The sequence below is a fragment of the Zeugodacus cucurbitae genome, chromosome 6 (genome assembly GCF_028554725.1).
Source record: "Zeugodacus cucurbitae isolate PBARC_wt_2022May chromosome 6, idZeuCucr1.2, whole genome shotgun sequence".
In the NCBI taxonomy this organism is placed as follows: domain Eukaryota; kingdom Metazoa; phylum Arthropoda; class Insecta; order Diptera; family Tephritidae; genus Zeugodacus; species Zeugodacus cucurbitae.
The window spans coordinates 9759051-9786463 of record NC_071671.1 but is presented as its reverse complement, the minus strand read 5'-3'; the positions used below and the strand labels follow the sequence as shown (position 1 = coordinate 9786463).

Below are 27413 nucleotides of genomic sequence, written 5' to 3'. Positions count from 1 at the left end.
ATATGTAAGTAAAGTCTAAAGTCTACGCGGACAATCCCGTTTCGATTCAGGCCTTGGAGCAAAACATCACGCGTGTCATTCGCCAGTTACCAGTCGAAATGCTCGTTTAGCCGGTTATAGCCGAATCGATGAGAGCGCACCACTCCTCTCTTTTCTTCGCGGTTCGGCGCCAGTTAGAGATTACAAGTGTAACCAGGTCGCTTTCCACCTGGTCCCTCCAACGGAGTGGAGGCCTTCTCCTTCCTCGGCTTCCTCCGGTGGGTACTGCATCGAACACTTTCAGAGCTGGAGTGTTTTCGTCCATTCGGACAATATGACCTAGCCAGCGTAGCCGCTGTCTTTTTTTCGCTGAACTATGTCAATGTCGTCGTATAACTCGTACAGTTCATCGTTCCATCGTCTGCGGTATTCGCCGTTGCCAATGTTCTGAGGACCATAAATCTTGCGCAAAATTTTCCTCTCGAAAACTCCTAGTGTCCTCTCATCTGATGTTGACATCGTCCAAGCTTCTGCACCATAAAGCAGGACGGGAATGATAAGCGATTTGTAGAGTTTGATTTTGGTTCGCCGAGAGAGGACTTTACTTTTTAACTGCCTACTCAGTCCAAAGTAGCACCTGTTGGCAAGAGTGATTCTGCGCTGCATTTCGAGGCTGACATTGTTGGTGTTGTTGATACTGGTTCGCAGGTATACGAAATTATCTACGACCTCGAAATGGATTATCCTTTATTAAACTCCTCTCGAAAACTCCTAGTGTCCTCTCATCTGATGTTGACATCGTCCAAGCTTCTGCACCATAAAGCAGGACGGGAATGATAAGCGATTTGTAGAGTTTGATTTTGGTTCGCCGAGAGAGGACTTTACTTTTCAACTGCCTACTCAGTCCAAAGTAGCACCTGTTGGCAAGAGTGATTCTGCGCTGCATTTCGAGGCTGACATTGTTGGTGTTGTTGATACTGGTTCGCAGGTATACGAAATTATCTACGACCTCGAAATGGATTATCCTTTATTAATGGGTTATAAATGAACTGCGACTACTAATTATTGAAATTGCAAATTGTATACTACTTACTGCTAGGAAACAAACTGGACAAACTGGAACTGGACTGGAAAATATGTATGTAAACATAATTATTTTTACCAAAATCCTCATTTAACGAAAGCATAAGCGCCAACTGAACTCACTGTCAAAAATTTTCTAACAGCAATGACAAATACAAAACTTGTCAGTTGTCAAGAAGAAGTCAGACAACGGATGACAGCCTCAAAAAAGTTTGTTCTACATGCAACAACAAATTCTAAGTAACTGTAACAGTGTGAGTGCACACACATATGACTTAGTAATGAGACTTAGTAAAAACAGGAATGGCAAATCAATATGACGTGCGGCGAAAACGCAACGCATACACGCAAGCAATAACGTAAACTGTAAACTGCTGTCATAAAACGTAAAGACAAAGCAAACGGAAAGCAAACGGAAAGCAAATAAACAATGCATTTACGAGAATGAATAACACAGAAATTACAATACAGTGATTGTGCGAAAATGTGAAACATTAAAAACGCATTTAATTTAATTTGTTTTAACTGCTCAACTACTTAATAAGCGTACGCGATTTGTGAATGCAAACGCATAAAACAATAAATAAAATGTGCAAATAATTTAAATTAATAGTTATATATGTATGTATCGGCGCGATTTGCTGGAGAGTAGAGAACTCCATTATTTGATACATATATGACAATTTGTATGCGCTTTCCGGTTTTCGCGCTTTTTACCAAATCCGGCTTGAGTCATACATCACAAACATGAAATGAGCAATTCAACTTGAAAAATTGAACTTATGTTTGTTTGTATATTTTGGGGGTTATTTACGGGATTAATTCTATATTGTCATTATTATTATTTTTAAATACCATATACGTTATGTTTATGCGTCAACGTGGGATGCTGGTTATTTTTTTGGTAGTAATAAACACATTTAAAAAAAAATAAAAAAAAATAAATAAAATTAAAAAAAAAAAATAAAATAAAATTAAAAATTAAAAAAAAAATAAATAAAATTAAAAATTAAAAAAAATCAAGAAAACAATCTTTAGCAAAATCCCATTTCAAACGCTTACTTTGCGGTTTTATTTACACAGTTTCGTTTTCAACAAAAATCACAATAGTGCTCAAAATATATAAATGTGATAGAAGACATATTTGCGCTTAACTAAAGATTTACAATCGCCGCATTAGCGTGGAATAACCAATTCTAATTTTACCTGTCAAATATACCAACAGGCATTATGTGGCTTGTAAATCTTTTAAATGCAGAAATCCCCAGTCGTTTAGTGAACTGAGTTCAAAGCGCGTGGGCGTTGTATACTAAGAGTGTGTTGCCAAGTATTCAACAAGCGAACGAAGAATTCATCGTAATTTAATTAGTTTTGTTGTAGCAATTTGTTGAATATTTCGCTGACAAATAGACAGTAGTTTTTGTTATAATTTCAATTAATTATGATTTGATTTCTAATTTTTTTTTTATTTTATTTTATTTTATTTTATTTTATTTTAATTTAATTTAATTTAATTTTATTTTTATTTTATTTTATCTTATTTAATTTAATTTAAATTAATTTCATTTCATTTAATCCATTTTAATTTAATTTTTTTTAAATTAATTTAATTTTATTTTTATTGTATTTAATTTTATTTTTATTTTATTTTTATTTTATTATAATTTTATCTATTTTTTTATTTTTATTTCTTACATTATTATTTTATTTTATTTTATTTTTATTTTACTTTTATTTTATCTATTTTTTTATTTTTTCCATTATTATTTTATTTTATTTTTTATTTAATTTAATTTAATTTTTATTTATTTTATTTATTTTTTGTTTTACTTTAATTTTTTATTTTTTATTTTTAATTATTTTAATTTAATTTAATTTTTTTTTAATTATTTTAATTTAATTTAAATTTTTTTTTTACTTTTTTATTTTATTTTATATTAACTTATTTTATTTTGTTTTATTTAATTTTAATTTATTTTATTTTACTTAATTTAATTTAATTTAATTTAACTTTATTTTATTTTATATTATTTTATTTTATGTTAATTTATTTTATTTTACTTTATTTATTTTATTTTACTATATTTTATTTTATTTTATTTTATTTTATTTTATTTTACTTTATTTAATTTAATTTAATTTCACTTTATTTATTTTATTTTATTGTATTTTATTTCATTTCATTTCATTTCATTTCATTTTATATCATTTCATTTCATTTCATTTCATTTAATTTCATTTCATTTCATTTTATTTTATTTTATTTTATTTTATTTTGTTTTATTTTATTTTATTTTATTTTATTTTATTTTGTTTTATTTTATTTATTTCACTTCATTTTATTTATTTATTTTATTTTATTTCATTTTTAATTTATTTTATTCATTTACCTTATTTAATTTAATTTAATTTTTATTTAATTTCATTTAATTTTATTTAATTTTATTTAATTTAATTTTATTTTATTTTATTCTTATTTTTATTTTTATTTTTATTTTTATTTTTATTTTTATTTTTATTTTATTTTAATTCATTTTTAATTTATTTTATTCATTTACCTTATTTAATTTTCGTTTAATTTAAATTAATTTCATTTAATTAATTTTTATTTTATTTAATTTTATTTTATTCCATTAAAAATTTAAATAATAATATTTTCCAGTTTTCAATTTTTTACAAATATTTTATAGTCTTACCTTGCCCACCCCATGGGAATTTCAGCAAACGTTTTATGCTCGGATTGCGACGTACTGTGGGCGCCACTATCGGTTCGCCATCCATTTTATGTTTATGCTATTACTTTGGGTTGTGTTGTTGCTGCTTATATTTTGTATGAACCTTCGTTAAACACTTTTTTCATGTAATTTCAAGGCAAACACAGTATTACATGTTAGTCGTATTTTTTGTGTTGTTGTGGTTTTTTTTTAATAATTTATATTTTTGTTATAAACAAATCACTTTTTTCACATGTTTCCTTTGTGTATATATATTTTTTTTTTACTTATTTTGTTCTTTGGTGATAAGATTTGGTTGTTATTATTGTACAAAAACTGTAAGATGAAACAAAAATATTTAATATCGTTGCAGAGTAGTATTTCGAAACACAAATCACTTGTGGCACTGAAAACTACTTTTAAAATTGCGTCTCTGCTAAGTTCAAGTACGAAAAATTGTTATCGGTGTTTCAAATTTTTTTTTTTAATTTTTTTATATATTTTTTTATTTTTCTTATTAATTTTTATTTAATTTTTTTTTTTAATTTTTTTTGTGTGTTCTCATTTTTTTTTTGGATTTATCACATTTGTATGATTGTGTATATGTAGGTATGTATGTTCATTCGCGTTTTAAGTCGCTGCTGCCATAGTACAACTACCGCAATCTCTTTACGCCTTTGGGGGCACATAACCCCCCCACAAGGTCAGGGTTAATGTGTGCAAGTGTTAGTGGCGACAAGCATTACTGATAACTTTTTTTATGTTTTTTTTTTTGTACTCCGGACCGCTTGCAAGTTTGCCTTTTAAAAAGTGAAGTAAACAAAAAAACTAAAATTGATTGCGCGCACAGTAAGAATTGAGCTTATAACACAACTCACTGCCTGTGGCATCACACAGAAGCGATTTTTCTTTACCGCCAATTTGTTTACATTTAGTGGCATGCGGCCTTTTCGAGAATACCCACAAACTGCTTCTTAGTTGATTTCAGTGAGCACAAGTACTCGACCTTTATCGATAAATTTAATTAGTGGCAATGGTCGCTGAATGAGCACAAACGAATGATGTGTATAAGATCAATACAGCAATGACTGACAATTTGAGAAACAATAAACCCAGAAGGTGGAAAACTTCATGAAACCACACAGTTGTCAGCCAATCTGAAGCTTAACTGTGACAATTACAACAGGACAATAAAAATCCTTATGCTAACAACTTTTTTATTTGATAGAAAAGGCATATGAATAGCATAAATTTTAAAGATAGGCGTTAAGAAGTCAATTTGTCTAATTATGAGAGTATCGAGCTTAAAAAGCCTCTGATTGGGTCTTCTAAAATTCTAAGAACTAGAAATCCGCGATAGTAAGCTATCTCGACTATCGATTACCCATGAAAGTGGGTACTCAATGGGACTATACACCAGGAATGGAGCCAAATATCACTCATTCATTAAATGTCGACAACTTATGCCTTCATGGATGGGGTCATGTGTAGAAGTTCACGTAAGTGAGGAAAGTTCCTGACTGCCACTCACTTGGTGGTCAGGAGTGATTATTTTACATGCGCCTGAAGCGGCTCACTTCCGGTCTTAGACCAAATATCCTCTAGATTGCCAACGGACATTCGTTTGGAGGCGAGCTAAAGTGAGAAGGCAATGTGGACAAATAAGATATCCTCGGCACAACTGTTGATAAATTCAGCCTCAATGACGAAACATCACCAAATGGGTTGATGCTGATCGACTTCACAGGGAACCGAAATATGGTTGTCTGTAGTACTATTTCAGCATAAGAAAGTTCCTTAAGCTACTTGGCTGTCCGCAGATCGAAAAACCAACAACCTGATCGATCTGGTTGTGGTGGAAGATTACTTAAAAAAAGAAGAGTAAATAATAAGTCCATTACGGACAAACGACCACATCATTTATGAAATGTCGGCAACTTCATGTTCCCACTTTTTAAGAACAAAATGTTTTGTACGTGGTTTTGAACCTGAAGCTACCTATTAGAAAATGAATATTTAAGACGATGGCTGTAAGAAACATACTTACAAAATATATTTTATACAAGTCAAGCGTACTTCTGGCGACTCTTCAACCTTAGAGTCACAGCACTCATAGATTTGAACCAAACTAGATCTATCTTGGTATTCCTCTGAATAGCTGCCGGTTTTTTTGGTAGGCTACTTAATAGTTCTTAGAATAACGCCAAGTCAAGCACTAAATGTTGTTCTTTATTTACTGAGTATAAACTTATTTTGTAAATAAGTGGCAGCAAAGTCGACACTTAGACTGAGGGAATACTAACTACTAGTTACCTGTAATGAGGGACATTCGAGTATACTTAGTAAGTTTGAGTTCATAACTGATAATACGGATTTTCATAATCCAGTAGAATTAAATCTTAATTTAGCTCTCAATATTGCGTTCCTCTCTAGAGAGGAATAGGATAGGAGCGAGTTGGATAAAGACGGAGGTTACTGCAATTAAAAAAGGCCTTATTGTTCTGACAAAGAAGGTGCTTACAAAAAGAAAAATATTTATATTCACAGGGAGCCAAACAACAAGGGTTTCATCGAAATTGGTAAAGGAATGCCTTGAGCTGTTAGTAGAACTAGCTTTCCTGGGTTCCCGGACACAGCGATATTCCAGGTAACTGCGAGGCACATATACCTGCCAGATTGGGCATCACGTTACAATTAGAACCCGATAAAGAGGGAATATACATGCCTTTAGCCACTTGTAAACAACTAAGCGGCAAACCGGCCGCACTTGCCGATTGTTGAAATTCAAAAGGAACGAAATAAGAACTCTGGTAGGAGACGGGACACTGCTTGATTTATTAGCATGCCTGCATATTGGGTATACCACACAATGATTTAATTTATATGTTACCCAATTCGAATGAAGCTTTAGACCTGGTTTTTTTGTGAGTAAAAATTATTTTTCTGAGAACTTCAACACCTCTATTCGGTCGAAAAATTCTTTCGTATTTTATTTCATATGGAAAAAACGTATGTATTTATTTAAAATGATTTTCTTGCTACAATTTATTTGTAAAAAAAATTTGCTTCTAATTATTACAGAAGTAATACTAATAATGGCAGATTCCAAATTCCAAAGGGTATTGTATGTACATACTACATAATAAAATCTAAATTCCTATCTATTGTTATTAATAAATCTGCTCGTGTGTACATATGTATGTATGTAGGTATGTACATTTGCGTTATCAACAAATTAAATAGTCTTGTTTCCCCAATATAGACAATAATTTGCAATAAACTCAAATAGACTACAATAGAAATATTGATTTTCGATTACATAGAGGTATATACTTACAAACATATGTACATATATTTGTAAAATAGTATGTAACCTTGATTATGTAATCAGACTTTGTGCTGCTGACATACAAAGCTAATTAATGTTTTGCAGTCGGATTTCCTCACATTATTTATTACATTTAAACAAAAATGAAAATAATTTTTCTGCGGCTTTTATAGGTTATGTTATGGAAATTTACACAAATATTGCATTTAAGCAAAAGTAATAAATGGCAGCACAGAAAAGCATATATTACAAGCATATATTAGAAATATACACATATTAAGAGAAAGATAGTCGGATTAAAAACATAATTTGTCGAAATTGCCGTAGTGGCGCCATGTGCCCAAAAATATTTTAAACGCACAATTTGCGAACTGTCAACTTTATGTGGCCACTACAGCGACGGCACATGCAAAAATATTTGAAACAAGTAAGGAAGGGCTAAGTTCGGGTGTAACCGAACATTTTATACTCTCGCAATTTATTGATGTAATTTTATAAAGATAACACAAGTCGACCCATATATTCGGTATAAAGTTCAATAGAATAACGAAAATCATCATAAATAGTATATGGGGACTGAGGTAATTCCTAAACCGAATTCACTCGTTTTCACCACCAAGATACAATATATCGAAGACTATACGCTCACTTAATTTAATATTACTTATAATTAGGTATATGGGATCTGGGGGAAGTTATGACCCGATTTTTACCATTTCAGGTACAGAGAGAAACTGTTATAAGAAAAAAATTCAGAGAGAATGAATTACATTAAAATATCTGAGGGATTTACCTATATTTTCGGTGAAAAATTAACCTTAGGCACTGAGTTCTTCCTGTTCGATATCAGGGGCCTTGAAAAGTCATGGTCCGATTTTGACAATTTTCCCACAAGTGATGTCACAGCTCAAATACAGTATTTGTGTAAAGTTTTATTCCGCTAGCTTCATTGGTTCCTTAGGGAATACATTATAAAGTGAACGAATCAGATGGAATTCAAAATTGAGTTATATGGGAAGTAGACGTAGTTGTGAACCGATTTCGCCCATATTCCACCCGTGTCATCAGGGTGTCAAGAAAGTGTTATGTACCGAATTTCATTGAAATCGGTCGAATAGTTCTTGAGATATGGTTTTTGACCCATAAGTGGGCGACGCCACTCCCATTTTCCATTTTGTAAAAAAATCGGAGTGCAGCTTCCATCTGCCATTTCTTATGTGAAATTTAGTGTTTCTGACGTTTTTCGTTAGTGAGTTAATGCACTTTAAGTAATTTTCAACCTAACCTTTGTATGGGAGGTGGGCGTGGTTATTATCCTATTTCTTTCATTTTTGGACTGTATAAAGAAATGGCTAAAAGAAACGACTGCAGAAAGTTTGGCTTATATAGCTTTATTGGTTTGCGAGTTATATACAAAAAACCTATTTGGGGGCGGGGTCACGCCCACTTTTCCAAAAAAATTACATTTTGAGAGCGTGGCAGTGGACCGATTTTGCCCATTTTCGAAAGCAACATCCTCAGGGTGTCAAGGAACATGTGTTCCAAGTTTCATTAAGATATCTTAATTTTTACTCAATTTATCGCTTTAACGGACAGACGGACAGACAGACGGACGGACAGACATCCGGATTTCAAATCTACTCGTCATCCTGATCATTTATGTATATATAACCCCATATCTAACTCTTATATTTCTTGGTGACACAAACAACCGTTATGTGAACAAAACTATTATACTCTGTGCAACAGGTTGCGAGAGTATAAACAAACTTATATTTATTTTTAATACTTTAGCATAAGACAAAAATGTCAGTTGGCCGGTACATGTGCACCAAACGACTCTGATATGAGCTTATTATTAATTTTTTTTATGTATGAACAAATATGTGTAAATATGTATAGAGCACAACATTAATGTGTGTATATGACGCGTTGGTTTGTGTAAATTTCCATTTTATTTCTATTGCTAAAAAAATAATCACGAAATTCGGCTAAAAAATCTGGCAATGGCCACTCTGTGCAAGTATTCATTCATTCATAACAAATTAATTTTAAACACATTCTTTTGCCTCATATAAATCTAATTTGGTTTAATTGTTCTTCGCACGGATTTTTAATGTTGTTTACTGTTTGCCTTTAATTTGTTGGTTGCTAATTTTTAAGCAATGATTTTTAAGTGAATTTCCTCTGCTGCCGCCGGGATTTTATGTTATTTAAGAAATGCTTTTTCATTTCATTTAATATGTACTTATGTAAAACGATTATACATAAATGTGTATATACGATTTCTGTATATAGTATATGCATAGCAATATACAGAAAAAAAAGATCCAAAAAGATAACATATACTTTGGATATACAAAGCTGTTTCTTAGTGAGAATCTTCTTCCTTAAGGGGTTAGGGGTAGTGAGGATTTTCAAAAAATCAATTTTTTTTTCGTTAAGAGTAAAATCTTAAAAATATTCTCTGAAAATTTGAAGTTGATCCGATAATTACTTTTCGAGTTATTCGACAAATAACACAGAGCGCTCAGGCACTCCAACACACTAGTGTCAAACTTTAAATGCCTTTATCTCAAAACTATGTTTTTTGAACTGGTGACAACTGTAACTCGGTAACCGCTCAGTAGATTTTAAAGAAATTCATACAGCTTTTAGAATACATAATAAACTCAGGCCTGATCCGAAGGATTTTTTCTTTCAAAAATTTTGATTTTTACTTTACCAATTAACTGTCGTTTTTCCCCGAAAATCTAAAAAAAAATTTCCTGGGACCGCCATTTTGTTAATTTTTGAAAAAAAAAGTCCGGATCAGGCCCAGGATTATCTATTTATAAAACTAATTTTTTTTTATCCGATTGATTTTAGATGAATCTCCAAGGACTTATGATTGTTACCGCAAGGACCTTTTTTGAAACTGGGTCAACACTGACAGCTTATGGAAATTATAATTTTTTTTTAAATTTTCGTGACTTTAAGTCAAAACATTGTGTGGTAATAATGCCATATTATTACTTTTGTAAAATAAATTGATTTCATAGCAAAAAAAAAAAATTACTAAAAATTCTCATCTTTTCGTGTCTCTGACTACCCCTAACCCTACATGAGAGTTAAGTGGATACATCTTCCTTAATAGTCTAAATCGTCTATAGAATATTGTAGATATAAACCTGAAGAAGTTCCGGGCTCTATTATAGTCACTCAAAACTATAAACGCGTCTTTCTCAAAATTGTATTTCAAAATTTGACAAGATTTCTTGAGGTTTCTTGATTTCAACCGATCTATATGAAATTTTAGACAAGTCTTCGGTATACAATTAACAAGGATATGAACGGTCAAAGTTAGATCATCGAAAAAAATAAAAATTTTATATATCGAAAAATACTGTACACCTTATAGCATCATATAAGCTATGCGGAAAAATTTTACCATTGAAGAAGAAAATGTAGTAAACCCTTATTTTAGATTTTTTAGAAGCCATATCCTGTAATTAATAATTATTATTTAAAAAAAAAACTTTTTTTCGAACATCGAAACCAAAAATTTCGATTTTGGAAGCTAACTTCAAAAATCGGAAAATGCAATTTTTTCACTTATGGGCGTATCCATATCTCAAAAACTATTTGATCAATTTTAATGAAATTCGGTATATAAAATGTTTTTAACATTCTGAGATTGCCGATGAAAAGTGGGCGAAATCGGTTAGCAACCATGCCTACTTCCCATATAAAAAATTTTGGAATTCCATCTCGTTCCTTCAATTTATAATATATACATTAGGAACCAATGAAGATAGTAGAATAAAACTTTACACAAATACTGTATTTACGCTGTGGCGCCACATGTGGAAAAAATGTCGAAATCGAACTATAACTTTTCAAGGCCCCGGATATCTAACATGAAGAACCCAGTGTCTAAGGGTAATTTTTTAGTTGATAGTTTATGTAATTCCGAGGGAATCTTTTTCTAGTGTGTCTTTGTATCAAAAATTATTAAAATTTGCTCATAAATTCCCCTCGGTCACATATACCTAATTATAGGTTTTTCGGAAATACGCTGGGCTTTATACGTTATAAAACGGTTAATATGTGTGATATCTTAGCAAAAATTAAGTCAGCATGTAGTCTTGGATGGTGAAAATGAGTGAAATCGGTCCAGGAATTACCTCAGTCCTCATATACTACATATGATTATTTTCTATTGGACTTTATGCCGAATATGTGGGATTTCAAATTTTTTTACTTTCACTTTTCTCACAATTTTCAATACCAAGTTTATGCTAAAAAAAACGTTATGCATTTATAAATACAAATTGCAAATAGTAACGGTAATGCCTTATTTACAATCCCCATACAAACATTGCTTCATTATGCCACACACAAATGTCTATAATTGTCGATTGGCCTCAAAATAGACGCCATTTGTCGTCCATATTTATTATTTGTGCGCGCTTTTATTATTATTATTCTATTCTATCGATGACGTAGGTATTGGAATTGAAATTGCTTTCGTTGTTTGACAAGCTGCCGCAAGTCTTCAACGCTCTATTTACATACCTATTGTCATGTTCGGTTAATATTTTTACTTGTAAACACAGTAGAACATTTGTATATTTCCTTCCTTCACTACACTTCACTTCACTTCACTGCCCTCACCTGACTGCCCCCCACACCACTACACTGTTGACTGACTGCATTGATTGTCTAATTTTAGACTGGCCAGTGTTGTATAGGTATAGGTTGCTCGGGATTCCAGCGGAAAATGTCGATTTCAGTTTACACAATTTGTTGGTGGTTAAATGTTTATTGAAGATTGTAGGAACATTTGAGATGCTTTGGAAAACCGTTCGATAGAAAAAATGCAGTAATGAAATTATTAAATTTTGAGATAGAGTGCAGGGTCTACTTTCAAAATACTACCGAAAGTTAACAAATTGTTCAACTTTATTATGAAAATTCACGTTCTGTAAAGTATGTGTTTCGCGTGCTTCTCTCAACTTATTATCAACATAATCGGCCTCTGAGCGTACTATTCGCAATACCATCACTATCTTGAGTCCCAGCATTCATTATTGGATAATGTTCGACCGAATAGACCACGTCCAAGTAAACAAAAAGTAGCAACTCTACCTGAAAGTGTACAAAAAGGCCGTGAGGAGTCGATTCGGCGCCATTCGCGGCAACTCGGACTGACGTATAGAACGACTTGGCGCATTTTACGTCGAAATCTTAAATTGAAAGCGTACAAAATTCAGCTTGTCTGAATCCGATCGACCTTCCCAAGCGGCATCGTTTCTCTTAGCGGGCACTTGAAAAGTTCCAAGATGATCCGACGTTTTCGAGCCAAATTCTATTCAGCGATGAGGCCCATTTCTGGTTCAACGGATATGTAAACAATCAAAATTGTCGCATTTGAGATGAAAAGCGACCTGAAGAGATTCAAGAGCCGATATTTCATACAGAAAAACAACGGTTTGATGTGGTTTGTGGACCTGTGGAATCATCGGTCCATATTTCTTCAAAAATGATGCAGGTGAGAACGTAACCGTCAATGGCGACCGTTAGCACGATAGGATAGCCGACTATTTGATGGCTGAAATTGAAGCTGATGATCTCGGCGACATTTGGTCTCAAAAAGACGGCGCCACTTTCCACACATCACATCAATCAATGTCTTTATTGGGAGAACACTTCGGTGAGCAAATAATTTCACGTTTTGGGCCGGTCGATTGGCCACCAAGATCGTGTGATATTACACCGTTAGACTTTTTTCCTGTGTAGATTTGAAAAGTCTAAAGTCTATGCGGACAACACCCCACTTTGACTGAGACCTTGGAGCAAAACATCACATCATTCGCCAGTTACCAGTCGAAATGCTCGAACTAGTCATCGAAAACTGGACTCAACGGATGGACTATCTGATACGTAGCCGCGGCCAACATTTGGAAAAGATCTGAACAGTTTTTTCAAGCCTCTTCAGTTACCAACTTCAAGTTATTAACACCTAAAAAATCCACAAAAAAAAAACATTCATCAAAAAATGGAGTCAAGGCATGGAAGCAGGGGTTTATTCTAGCATTAAAGTAACACTGAATTCTGTTCTCTATACGACTCCACATATGGTTCCATACGGAAAGCTATAGCACGTAACACGTAGATATGCCAGATAAACACACCGATATCCAGCATGCCATGAGTGTATCGCCCGTCGGACACATAGTATCCATTTATTTTGATCAAAACAAATTGACATTTAATTAAATTTCCATTAAAAAAGGCAATCGACAAACGACAATCGATGGAAGCTGATAAGCAAAGTGATGACTGAATCACGTTCAAACTGACTGAGTGACTGATTGAATGGCTGACTGCCGTCATAGCTTTTCGACGCTTGGAATGTGGTTTTGTAGTGTAGAAAAGCGCTGTGTAAGCTTTCGATATTTAAATATAATAGCGGTGGAATATTAGCGAGGGGTGAAGGCTGGAGGTCGTTCAGTCATACAACCACAAAAAGTATATTTGACCAAATAATTGTTTTCCGACTCAACCCCAGCTCAACTTGTAGTATATATGAAAATATACGAAATTATTGAATCGCGTGTGTCGGCGTATTTGAGAAAATCAATTTCGACGATTTGAGGCGCCAGCGCGACAATAACAATTAAAACTTTTTTTGTTTTATTGATTTTCAATATAATATTTGTGGCACGACGCTTCATCTTTTTTTTAACTTGCATAAAGTCAGTCAAATGGTTTTCAAGTGAGAATTTATTTATGTGTATATGGTCACTAATGAAGATTGCAGTAGTGCGCGACTGCAAAATGTATACTTTATGAGCGTCAAGGACATGCAATATACGTCAACTAATGGCGCTGCTGATGTACGCTAATCCAATGAGACAATCAATTCATGGTAACCGTAACAGTAGCCATGAAGCTATTGCAAGAGTTATTTCTATATATTGTGCTAGCTAAAAGCTTCGAGGGAATGAAAGCGCGCACATGAAAGCGATTTATGAAATTGTCTTGATAACTTTGAAATGAAATGTGTGGCATTCGAAGGAAATGCATAAATCGAAAATGAAATGGAATTATGGTAAAGTGGTTAATGCTGGAGTGAAGAAACGATACACATACATATGGAGGTCCATATATACAGTTATATATAGCTATATACGTTCGCAAATTTATACACATGAGCGATGGGAAGCGCTAAGACACAGCAGGTGTTGGGCAATAGCATACAATACATATGAAGTATATACATACATACATATATATGCATCCCACACATTGTACATAGGAAAATTATGAGCTTCTAGTAGCATTTATTAAAGCTATAGCCGCTGGAAATACTCGCTTTTGGTACAACATACCTTTATTATTAATTATATATATATATACACAAGTACTATGCGCATCTGTATGCGTGTTATGGCAACAAAAACAAAAAAAAAAAACAACAATTTTATTGCCCTGCTGAATATTGGAAAACGTATTGACTATGAGTGACGACAAGGCGGAAAATTATGGCGATTGCGTGTACAAGCTATATGATGGTAGGTATGTGGGGTAATCAATTTGGACAGCTGATTGACGGCAGCAAAAATAAAAAAAAAAAAACAAAAAAAGAATACCAAAAGAAGCACGAAAATAAATATGTGTGGAGCGGTGGAGGTGGGCTAACTATGTTTGTTTATGTTTATTAGCACGCAAAGCTAGTGAAAGTTTATAGATAAGAATCGGTAGCGGCAAGATGGGCGCAAGAATGTTGGTAAGTAAATAAATCGAAATAGAAAACAACAACTACAAATATAGAGTTATGCGAAAAGACTAAGGCGAAAATATTTTGGCTAAAAATAAAAAAAAAGAAGAAAAACAACGGAGCAACAGGCAGATATTAATGCAGAAAGAGGCGTTAATGTACATATTCCTCAGTACATATGTATGTATATATTAAATGCCAAAAATTTGATGGATTAGTGCAATAAATAATAGAATTAATAATATTTAGTAAGATATTTGCAACGATTAATGGCAAAATAGACGGCAGACTTCATAAAAACATTTTTTTTTTTAATTACTCGTCAAACATATTGAGCTTAACTTAAGGAGTTAGATGGGTTTCAGAGGTTGAAAACAAGGAAAGAAATTTTTATAATTTTTTTTTTTTAATATATACAATCATATATTTCATTCAACCAATTCAGCATATCGAAAATACAAATTTAAATAGTATGTATGTATGTGATTGGCGTTGAACCGTTTAGCCGCAGCCTCTCTTTCCTTCGCAGTTCGCCGCCAGTTGGAGATTCCAAGTGTAACGAGGTCGCTCATCACCTGGTCCCTCCAACGGAGCGGAGGCCTTCCCTTTCCTCGGCTTCCTCCGGCGGGTACTGCATCGAACACTTTCAGAGCTGGAGTGTTTTCATCCATTCGGACAACATGACCTAGCCAGCGTAGCCGCTGTCTTTTTATTCGCTGAACTATGTCAACGTCGTCGTATAAATTTAAATAGTATTTTGTGAAATTTTTATTTAAAAATTCCGAAAACTCAGACGTTGGTACCTCATCCCCCATGACGTGTTCAAAAAAATGTACTTACTGTGGACAGCATAGCTTATTATTGGTTCATTTTAAAATCAATAAACCAAAAATATTTCGATAGTATATGGCTAAATCTAGTTAATGAACGAAAGTAAAAATAAAATATAAAAATTTAATTTTTTGACAGAATTTTAGCGAAAAAAAAATCACTTTTTAAGTAAAATTTAAATTTTTATATTGGTTCGAAAAAAAAAATTTTAAATATTATTTATTAAAAATTAAAAAAATCCTTCGTTCATTAGGTAGGTAATGTTATTTCAAAGATTTCCGCAAAATTTGAACAGAATTGCTTCAATAACTTTTCGCGAAATCGTGTCCATCGACTTGAAAATTTGAGTTTTGAGATAAACGCGTTTAAAGTTAGTTTTATATTGAAACTGACATGACCTGATAGACAGAGTCATCCAAAGTGTCTATCTATTAGAATTTCACGCGAATCGATTTGATATGTTTGAATAATATTTTAAACTTAATTTAATAATATTTTTTTAATTTTGAATAATATTTTTTTAATTTAATAGTACAAACTATTTAATAAGTCAAAAAAATTAAATTTTCATATTTCTGTAATATTTTCTATTTCGATTTTTTCAAAATATGGCAACTCCATTTCATAGTTTGTACAAAAAAGATTTATCAGTTGTCAGTTGTCAGTTTTTGAAGTATTTTCATAAATCTATATAAAAATAAATATTTTCAGTTTTATTTATTTTTTGATAAGTGGCAACTCTAACCCAAAATAATTAATAATAAGTTAAACATTGTCCAGAATACTTTTCGTTGTGAGCAAATATGGAATTATTTTTTCTTTAAACTGTTCGAAAACTGTCATTTTCATTCCAAAGATCGCATTTAGTCCATAACTTGAAAAAGCTATAGTTGACTATATCTCGAAATATACTATATAATATAAACCTATATACTAACTTAAAAGTAAAAATTCAATAAACTTATGCATCGGGGGATTGGAAAACCGTTTAACCTATGAAGTTAAGGGAGGGGTCTGGGTTTCAGCGCAAAAAAAAACACTTTTTTTGTGATTTTTTATCTCAAATAACGATTAAGCAATTTTATTCAAACCTTCTATACAATATTAAGCCTAGTTTTGACTATGTTCTGTAAATTTTTCATGCAAAAATATTAAACCATTAGCTCTAGGACGTCTTGAAAAAAAAACGATTTGCGGTGTTCACTGTAACTCGGCCGGAAATTATCCGTAAATGAAAAACCATAACAATTCAGTTAAATTTTAAACAAATCTTCCCCCCAACGTTCTCTGATTATTATTTTTTTATTTAAAAACTTTTGGCGGCCATCTAAAGTGTGAACCGTTATTTTCGACTAAAATTTCCGCCATTTTCAGGGCGGGAAACACCCTTAATGTTAAAAAAAAAAATTTTACTAAACGTAGGAGGAGAAAATGTGTACCAAGTTTGAAATGAATCGGTCGAGTAGTTTTCAAATGGCGGTGAACACGGACTTCAAAAAAGTAGTTTTGAGAAAAACGCGTTTAAAGCTGCACTGCAATCCCAACCGCCCGTAGCGGTTCGAGTTAGAGCGTTAAAGGCCCCGAGACTAATTAAACAATAACTTCAAGAATATTGCTTAGATCGGATTAAAAGTTTGAGGACATATTCTTGAAATGTTAAACAAAAAGATAAAACAAAAAAAAATTAGATTTTTCGAAAGTGAAAATCCAGACCCCTCCCTTAAGCACACAACATGCATCCATGTGCTGCTTTGGCATCACAATAGATTGGCACCCTCAACTGCCCATGTGGGACCAAGAGCGACTCCTGTCGCGAGGTTCCGTCTTTGAACCTAACCTAATGTTTGCACTTAGACCTCATATTATCTGTCTAACAATGTCCAATTTTCCTGAAGACTTATGAACAACAATAAAAACTGAATCATCGAGAAGTCAATGCAATTTGAGAACTTTTGATTGGTACGTAATTGCAGTCCATTTTGCTTTTAAAAGGCTGCTGGGAACCACAGCAACTCGGCCGGCAAAATCTCGACATGAAAGACACTTGGAATTGAAGACGTGATTTTGATGACCATGCGACCTTCTTTATTGGATTCAGTTAAGTCTTAATGTTATCTCAATTGTATAATGATTGGAACAATATCACGAAGCTGTCAATAATATCAAGGACAATTTAGTTATAAAACAAGCGAATAAAAAATGATTATTGTTGAGGTTTCGAGTTAAAAAATACCAAATTTTTTAACGAATTTACCAATCTATACATGGTCGTCGCTGCGTTTGACAGATGATTGCTACCACTTTACTTTTTGAAAAACTCCGAATTGTGTAAAATAAATAAGAAGAAGCATCAGCAGCAATACAAAAGCATATAAAAAATAATAGACTCGTATTGTAACCCGAATTTCCGTTGATTTTCATACATGTCAGAGCAGAACAGTTATTGACGCACTTTTTCGCATATACTCGTACACTAGAAAAGACTCAACATCTGTCAGCATTTCACTCATAATTGTAATGGCGATAAATGCAATGGCAAAACATATGCAATAATTACATAAGCGCTTCATAAACGCCTATTATGGCAAGGATTTGCCAGACAAATCAGTTGGTATCGATAACAATAACAACACCAACACACACACTCCAATGCCGAAATGGAAGAAGGTAGCAAATTCTGGCAAATAATGGCAGCAAATCAATGGCGGTACGGAAGTAGCGGATAACGGTGCTTATGATGTGAATGGGAACGACAGCGTATGAGGCACGTGCCCACACTCCATCCATGACACAAACGACTACTTTCCGTAAATTTCGAACACACACACCGATCTATGAATTTGATTGTGTATGTGACATTTTTCGATGTCAACAACAACATTTTGGCAACGATATTTGAGTATCCATTGCGGTTATGACTATCAATGCAAACCCCCCACTCTCTCCCTGCCTCCTGCTCCCTGTGAACTTATGGTTAGAAAAGAAATAACGAAATGAAAATGCAAATAGACGAGCGAATGTGTAAGTACATAAATATTTAACGGTAAAACGAGTGAGGGAAAGTCATTGTCGGAATGCCGAATGTGGCGCATGTGGCCATAAAGAGTAAAATTGTAAAAGTTTATTTACAAAGAACTTTTTTCGTTTCTTCTTTCTTTTTTCTACTTGTTGTGCCCATTAAGCGTTGATTGTTGGCGAAAATTTTGGCACTAAACAAACTTGAATAGAAATGACACAATTGGCGGTTATGTTATGGCGCGTGTGGGTCCAAGGCGTTCGAAGGTTGGCGCTTCAAATGACATGAAAATATTGAAATTGATTTTAGAAAGTAATGGTTTAGCGAAAATGTGGCTGCTAGAGCGTTGTCTAGAGTGTAAATAGAACTAACTTAAATTTTACAATTCGCTAAATCTAAGACACAAAAAGATCAGAGTAGATAATAAAATGAAATGGATTATGTAAACCATCTTGATACCCAGCATTCATTATTGGATAATATTCGACCGAGATGGACGTGGTCTACCAGCACGTAGTGAAGAAAATATAGCAGCCGTAGCTGAGAGTGCACACGAAGACCGTGGTGAGTCGATTCGGTGACGTCGCAGCAACTCGAACTGATGTGTGGAACGACTTGGCCGAGATCTTAAATTGGAAGCGTACAGCTTGGGCAAGAACTGACGCCGCTCAACCTTCCCTGGCGACATCGCTACACTCTATGGTTGCTTGGAAAGTTCCTCGAAGATCCGACGCTTTCTAGCCAAATTCTGTTCAGCGATGAGGCATGGGCTCATTGGGTATGTAAACAAGCAAAATTACCAAATTTGGAACGAAGAGTAACCTGAAGAGATTCAAGCGCATCGGTATATATTTCTTCAAAAATGATGACGATGAGAACGTAACCCAAGCTCGAGATCACGGCGACATTTGGTTTCAACAAGTCGGCGTCACTTCACACACATCGCATCAATCAATGGATTTATTGAGAGAACACTTCAGTGAGCAGATAATTTCAGGTTTTGGGCCGATAGACTGGCCACCAAGATTGTGTGACTTTTTACTGTGCTTCGATGCAGGCCTTGGAGCAAAACATCACGCGTGTCATTCGTCAATTACCAGTCGAAATGCTCAAACGAGTCATCGAAAATTGGACTCAGCGGCTCAACTTTGAGACGTAGCCGCAACCAACATTTGGTAGAGGTAATCTTTAAAAAATAAATGGCAAAGACAGTGCTTTCGAATGAGAATAAACATTCTCCATTAAATTTGAATTTCCTGTGTTATTTTTTTCTTTAGAAAAGTAGCGAACCTCGAAATAGATCACTCCTTAGGGTCCCATATTTTTTCAATCCCGAAATGATTAAAGACTTTATATTTTCTATGTTTTTTATGGTAGAAATACACTTGGTAGTTTATCAATGCTTGAAAGGGAATATGTTTATTAAAAAACTTGTCGATGTTGGTGAGAAGAGGCAGTGAATCCAAGTTCTGCATATTTCTACCCACCACACCATGGTGAATACGATTGTAAAATACGTATAGAAATACATTGCACCATGTTCCTTAATTGCGAGTACTCGGATTTCGAGAAATTTCAGTCAAATACACTACTAATAAGGACCAAAATCCTCAATTCTCTCAAGTGACAAGGCTGAAGGACAATCAGCCGAAAAGTATATGCGTGAAATCTAGCAGCACCACTAATAACGCTAACTCATTACTTTTGAAACGCTCATCTGAAACGCTCAGCAGATTTTATGAACGATTTTCTACTCGACTTGCACTCCTGCTCTCTGAGAGCACTCATCAGCATCTCGGTATAAGGGAGCTGTGGGACTTCATATCAAACTCCTTACGTACAGCTGCAACCGAAACCATTGGTTTTCGGAAAAGTCAAAAAAAACAGCTGGTATGATGAGGATTGTCGTCTCGCAGTGGAGAGAAAACAGACTGCCTACCTCGCGATCGACCGCAACACGAGCGGGATGGGAAAGATACCGAGAGCTGAAGAGGGAAGCGAGAGGCATTTGCAGACAAAAAAAGATAGAGGCCGAAATGCGTGAGTATGAAGAGCTTGACAAGCTGGCCGACAGGGGTAATGCTCGAAAATTTTACGAAAAGATCCGGCGACTAACTGAAGGTTTCAAGACCGGAGCACACTCCTGTAGGACCCCCAGAGGTGATCTAGTTATTGATGACCAGAGTATACTGAGTTTGTGGAGGGAACACTTCTCCAGCCTGCTGAATGGCAGTGAAAGTACAACACTAGGTGATGGCGAACCCGATTCCCCAATCGACGACGATGGAGCAGATGTTCCATTGCCCGACCGTGAAGAAATTCGAATAGCAATTACCCGCTTGAAGAACAATAAGGCGGCGGGTACCGATGGATTACCGGCCGAGCTATTCAAATACGGGGGCGAAGAGCTGATAAGGTGCTTGCATCAGCTTCTTTGCAGAATATAGTCGGAAGAAAGCATGCCTGACGATTGCAATCTCAGTGTACTCTGCCCAATACACAAAAAGGGAGACCCCACAATTTGCGCCAATTACCGTGGGATAAGCCTCCTCAACATCGCGTATAAGGTTCTGTCGAGCGTATTGTGTGAAAGACTAAAGCCCACCGTCAACAAACTGATTGGACCTTATCAGTGTGGCTTTAGACCTGGAATATCAACAACGGACCACATATTCACCATGCGCCAAATTTTGGAGAAGACCCGTGAAAATAGGATCGACACACACCATCTCTTTGTCGACTTTAAAGCTGCTTTCGACAGCACGAAAAGGAGTTGCCTTTATGCCGCGATGTCTGAATTTGGTATCCCCGCAAAACTAATACGGCTGTGTAAGCTGACGTTGAGCAACACCAAAAGCTCCGTCAGGATCGGGAAGGACCTCTCCGAGCCGTTCGATACCAGACGAGGTTTCAGACAAGGTGACTCACTCTCGTATGATTTCTTTAACTTGATGCTGGAGAAAATAATACGAGCTGCAGAGCTAAATAGAGAAGGTACAATTTTCAATAAGAGTGTACAGCTACTGGCGTACGCCGATGATATCGATATCATTGGAAACAACACCCGCTCCGTTAGTTCTGCTTTTTCCAGACTGGATAAGGAAGCGAAGCGTATGGGTCTGGTGGTGAACGAGGACAAGACGAAATATCTCCTGTCGTCAAACAAACAGTCAGCGCATTCGCGTCTTGGCTCCCACGTCACTGTTGACAGTCATAACTTTGAAGTTGTAGATAATTTCGTCTACCTGGGAACCAGCATTAACAGCAATAATAATGTCAGCCTGGAAATCCAACGCAGAATCACTCTTGCCAACAGGTGCTACTATGGACTAAGTAGGCAATTGAAAAGTAAAGTCCTCTCTCGACGAACAAAAACCAAACTCTACAAGTCTCTCATCATTCCCGTCCTACTTTACGGTGCAGAAGCGTGGACGATGTCAACATCCGATGAGACGGCACTAGGAGTTTTCGAGAGAAAGGTTTTGCGGAAGATTTATGGTCCCTTAAGAATTGGCAACGGCGAATACCCCAGCGATGGAAAGATGAGCTGTATGTGTTATTCGACGACATAGACATCCAGCGAATAAAAAAACAGCGGCTACGCTGGCTAGGACATGTTGTTCGAATGGATGAAGGTGCTCCAGCTCTGAAAGTATTCGATGCAGTACCCGCTGGTGGAAGCAGAGGAAGAGGGAGACATCCACTCCGATGGAAGGACCAGGTGGAGAGGGACCTGGCTTCGCTTGGAATAACCAATTGGCGCCAAACTGCCAGAAGGAGAAATGCGTGGCGCGCTGTTTTGGACTCGGCTATAACCGCGTAAGCGGTGTCTACGCCAGTCAAGAAAAAGAAGAATTAATTTGAACTGCCAATAAAAAATCATAAACAAAACGCAAACTAATAACAACAAAATGAAATAAATTTCACAAAACTGGTGCAATAAACCGTTAAATTATAGTTTAAATGAAAAACACACAGATAAATTTAATAATTTAATTTAATTTAAGTTAATTTAGATTGGCATAACGCATACGCCGTGGAGGACAATGAACGCTTAATGCAAGAGGCGGCGCTGAAAGCAGGTATTAGTGAGTGAAACATATTTAAATAAGGGGAAGGTGACATATGCATATACTAAGTAGGCGTACATACAGAAATATAGTTGAAAATGCGCTTCCTGAAAAGCGTGACAGTGAAATGTCATGCGATTAACGAAATTGAGTGAAACCAGGCTGACAACAGACAATTGACAGTGTGTGTGTCACTAACATTTTATGAACATTATGATATTAAATAACCAAGGCAAGAGTAAATGAAGGCAAAATTTGATGAAGAAAAGTAAAATTTGTTGAAAAAAAAAGACAAAGTGGGCCACACCTTGGCCTAAACAATGAAAAGGAGCAACAACGCAAAACAATTGAGAGCGCTAAGAAACCACTGTTACAATGGGAGGAAAATACGCAAAAAAAAAGTTGAAAACAAAGGTAAGCGCACGCATAATAACTGTAATAATAATGATAACGCTAACAAGTGTAGCTGCACGTAGATAATCTATGTAGATGTAACGGTAAGCGGCAGAATGACAAAATTAAATTAATGTTGTTATTGTTGTGAGAAAGCCAATGACACGAAAGTGCGCAAGCAAACAACAGTAAGCAAAACACTTGCAAATTTAAGTGTATATATATATATATAGTGTGTGTTTGTAGATCTGGAAAGCATACCAACAGGCGCAACAACAGCAAATGCGCTTACTTTCACAGCAATCACTAGGCAATAGTCAACCCACTCAAGCGCTGGAATCAGTTTTCAATGTCTAACTATGCCAGGAACTGGTTGGGGGCAACAGAACAACAAAAGGATGGTTAGCCAAACACACCACACACACACCTTACAGAGCAAATTGGCAAAGAAAGAAGGAAAAAAACTTGTAGGCAAACTACAATAAGAAATAAGAAATGCAAAAAGGATGTCATGAACCCGCTTAATGTGTACAAATAAGGTTAATGAGTAAACCAAGTGCTCGCACAATGGAAACTGCAAACACAAACAGGAGCGCGGCGGAAAGCTTTCGGATAGCGAAGCGTGTAATTTAGCTGGGTTGACGGGTAGTATGAAGATGATAGTGGTTACCAAGCAGAAAGCAGCGCAAAAGTGAGGTTGCCAAAGAGAGTAAAGGAAAAAAGGTTTTTAGAAAAGTAAAATAATGCGTTGTTGGGGTAGCAGAGCTAAAGAAAGCCACAAGGAAGTCGGGAAAACAGCGAAAAGGTATAAACGCAATCAATTTCTAATGCCAAGTACTGTTAAAAAGCGGTAAATGAAGTGGTCGTGACTGAAGTACCTCAAATACAGTAGAACAACTGAAGAGTTTTACTTTTGTAGTTGATTTCAAAATTTGATAACGGAAGCTGAAATCAAAAAAAATTGTATTTAAAATTTCAAAACATCTCCATCTCCATTCACTTTCCCACGAGGGAAGTCCTCACTATACTTCACGAAGTCGCTGGAGAAGAGGCCCAGCTAGCTTTTTCACGGATGAATCGAAAAGTGAGTGGAAGATTGGAAGAGGAGTATTCTACAAGGAGCTGAGTCTTCTGTAAAGAGCATTCAATAAAACTTAGTTTTAGGTTACCAGACTATTGTAGTGTCTTTCAAGCAGAGGTATCTGTATACGAGATGCTCCGAAGTGCAGCCTCCTTCATCGAGGTGAGCATACACTCTGATAGTAGAATGGCAATTATGGCGCTGAGCTCGTTGAATGAGTGGGTCAGGCTATTTCACAATCAGACTCGTGTGGGCGGAATCCCTGGGAACTGCAGAGCGGATGAGCTCGCAAAAAGGGGCACCAGTCGTCGGGTTTCAGCTCATGCTGGGAACGAGTCAGGGCCTCGTTGTCCTCGTGTACTCTAGCACTGGATGACTGGACCCCACGCGTGTTTAGTAAGCGCTGGTTAACAAACTAAACCCTGTTCGCTCGCTAGATCTTTTTGGCGCAAAATAGAGCGCAAGATCGGCGGAACTGCGTGCACTTAAGAAAGGTTCAACTTGCCGCAACGGTGGAACTACATGCCATGAGGCTTGGAATTCGGCCGGACGCAAACAACCATAACTGTTTGGAGGAAAGCCAAGTCATTTCCTGCGGCACTGTCCAGCGTGCGCAAAAGTGTAATTGGAACATCTCTGCAGCTGTACTTTAGGCGAATAATTGAACTTGCCGGATTAGACATTCATCATAATATTTGGGATAAAATAAAATTTGGGATAAGCTCAGAGCGCTTCGGCGATTCGTAAGGATCTTCTTGGCGATGTATACCTATGAGTCTACTGGTATCACAACGGACTGTCCCTTTTAAGCTGTCCAAGTGGAATTTATCGCCAAACCTTTCCCGACCTTTTTTTATTTAGACCTTTTTAACCTATTCTTAGTGAGAACTACCGGTTGATATGCTACCAGCTTAATGCTTTCATTTTGTATCACTCAAAATTAAACTGGGAATTTTCTTATATCCTCTCAACTATTTATAATTTAAAAGTTATACAAATACAATTTCATCAAGCTTTCATTCATCATTCTCTATATCTCTTGAAAACCATTTAACCCTGAAAGCCATTTCTCACTAACCGATTGCTCATATCAAGTGGTCTACTTATTCATGCGACAATAAGACAATTAATGCGCTGCCAAATGACCACTCATTCGACTAATTATCAGGAGCTGCAATCAAATTGTGGTGGCATAAGTTTCATGCATAGTTAAACCGCGTTGACCACAAGCCGATGACCAGCGGCAAGGATAGCTGGCAGACAAATACAACGTTTGCGGCAAAGCGCCTACACAATGATGCGCATATTAGAAAACGGGGATGGATATACATACATACATATATATATGTATCAATCCATGTATGAGCACAAATACATAGTAGGTAAGCAAACTGTACTTAGTAGCCATGCAGCACTCATATATGCATATAATTTGTATTTACATATATATATTATGTGTGTATGTCTACACGTGTTCATTTGAAATTTCAGTGAAAATCATCACTGCGGACGCAAAATGTCAACTCTCTGCCAATATTCTGGAAAATTAATTACACTGATGCTGATAGGTCGACACACAATTCTGGAAGTGGGTCATGGCAGTGGTCAGCAGCAAACATGCATACTTATATAAATACATAAATATATTGATATGCATAGATACCCTGTAGGAAAAATTAGAAACATTTTCAGTTCAAAAAAAAATTTTTTTTTCAGTTTTCAGTAGGACATTTTAACGCGATTTCTTACAAATTTGTCCAAAATGACATACAAAAAAATATTTAAAATCCTGAATGCATTCACATCCCTACAGGGTCTCTGTGGAGGCTTGTATCCTAACCTATTTATAATACGGCACAAGTTTGACTGGTAGCGGTTAGATTGGGTTAGTTGACCGCACAGCGTCCTCAATGCAATCAGCAGTGGTGTTGCACAAAATACCGTTAACTCAATTGCAACTGAGTTTAATGAAAAGTCAATTAGTTGCGCACATGTTATGCATTTAAGACTCGTTTCACACGCTGAAATGTCAAATGACGCGGGCATTAATGATAATGATATTATGTGCAAAATTGCTGTTATAAAATCGCATTGAAAATTCCAGTGTGCTCTTTGTGACTATTTCGTATATTTATCTATCCATTTATATAGGAGTTCTCAGCGATATCATCGAATGATACCTTACGTATCTCGGTGGTACCTTCAATACCTTGGTATATCAGAGTCTAGGTTAGGTTAGATTTGGTGATTGTTTGTCGAAACACCTAGGCTTTTGGGAGACCCATAATGATACCAGCGGCACTGGAATACCCTAATATCAGAGTCTCATATAGAGCAATAGTATTTAAGATTTCATCCTGTGGGGACTGAAATATCATAGGTTAAACTAGACTTCGATATAGTAGAGGAGAGATTTTGCATGATTACAGAAAATAAGCGATAATGATAGGACTACTACTCAGAGTCTCATATAGAGCATTAGTATTTAAGATTTCATCCTGTGGAGACTGAAATATAATAGGTTAAACTAGACTTCGATATAGTGGAGGATACACGTAGCATAATTGCAGAAAAGAAGCGATAATGATAGGACTACTACTCTTTTGGTTTAGTAGTAGTGAGGTCTCTCTAGGCCGCGGTGGAACGAGAACTTTACTTCCAGCTGCTGTCGCTTAAGAAGGCTCATCTCGCCGCAATCTATTACTGCTCACTGTCCAATGGGTTCACATGCGATGAGATTAGGGATCAAGCCAGACGCTAGTTCGAGGAAGGTGAAGAGGAATCATTCAAACACTTCCTCCTTCAATTTCCAGCATTTGCCAGACTAAGGTTAAAACACCATTGTAGGCACAGCTTCGGCGAACCCAGCGAAGTGACTAGAATCGGTTTTAGCCGACTTAAGAACTTTACCTTCTCTCTTTAGTCCATGCGCTTTGTCGAATCGTAAGGGTCTTGGTGATCCGTCGGGAGTATTTGGGTGTCACAAAGGACAGTCGATGATGTCTAATAGCGTTTTTAGACAGGAGACAATTGATCAATTAACCAGCCTCTGCTCGATTAAAACTCTTATTAAAATCGATTTACCGTACAATATAAAATCTACATTTATTTTTAATTGAATTTTAATCGACTTCAAAATCAAATGCAACTCTG

The 27413-nt window shown here is 35.5% G+C and overlaps 1 protein-coding gene and 1 long non-coding RNA gene across 4 annotated transcripts in view; both read right to left on the bottom strand.

The window, feature by feature from the left end:
- The window catches only part of LOC105210966 (uncharacterized), a 254870-nt gene that overhangs the window by 140993 nt on the left and 86464 nt on the right, over nt 1-27413 (bottom strand). The window lies entirely within an intron of this gene.
- Nucleotides 1-27413, bottom strand: part of LOC128922454 (uncharacterized) — a 53470-nt gene that overhangs the window by 7516 nt on the left and 18541 nt on the right. The window contains exon 2 of the long non-coding RNA XR_008471664.1: nt 3759-4112. This is a non-coding gene — a long non-coding RNA (uncharacterized LOC128922454). The remainder of the gene's footprint in view (nt 1-3758; nt 4113-27413) is intronic.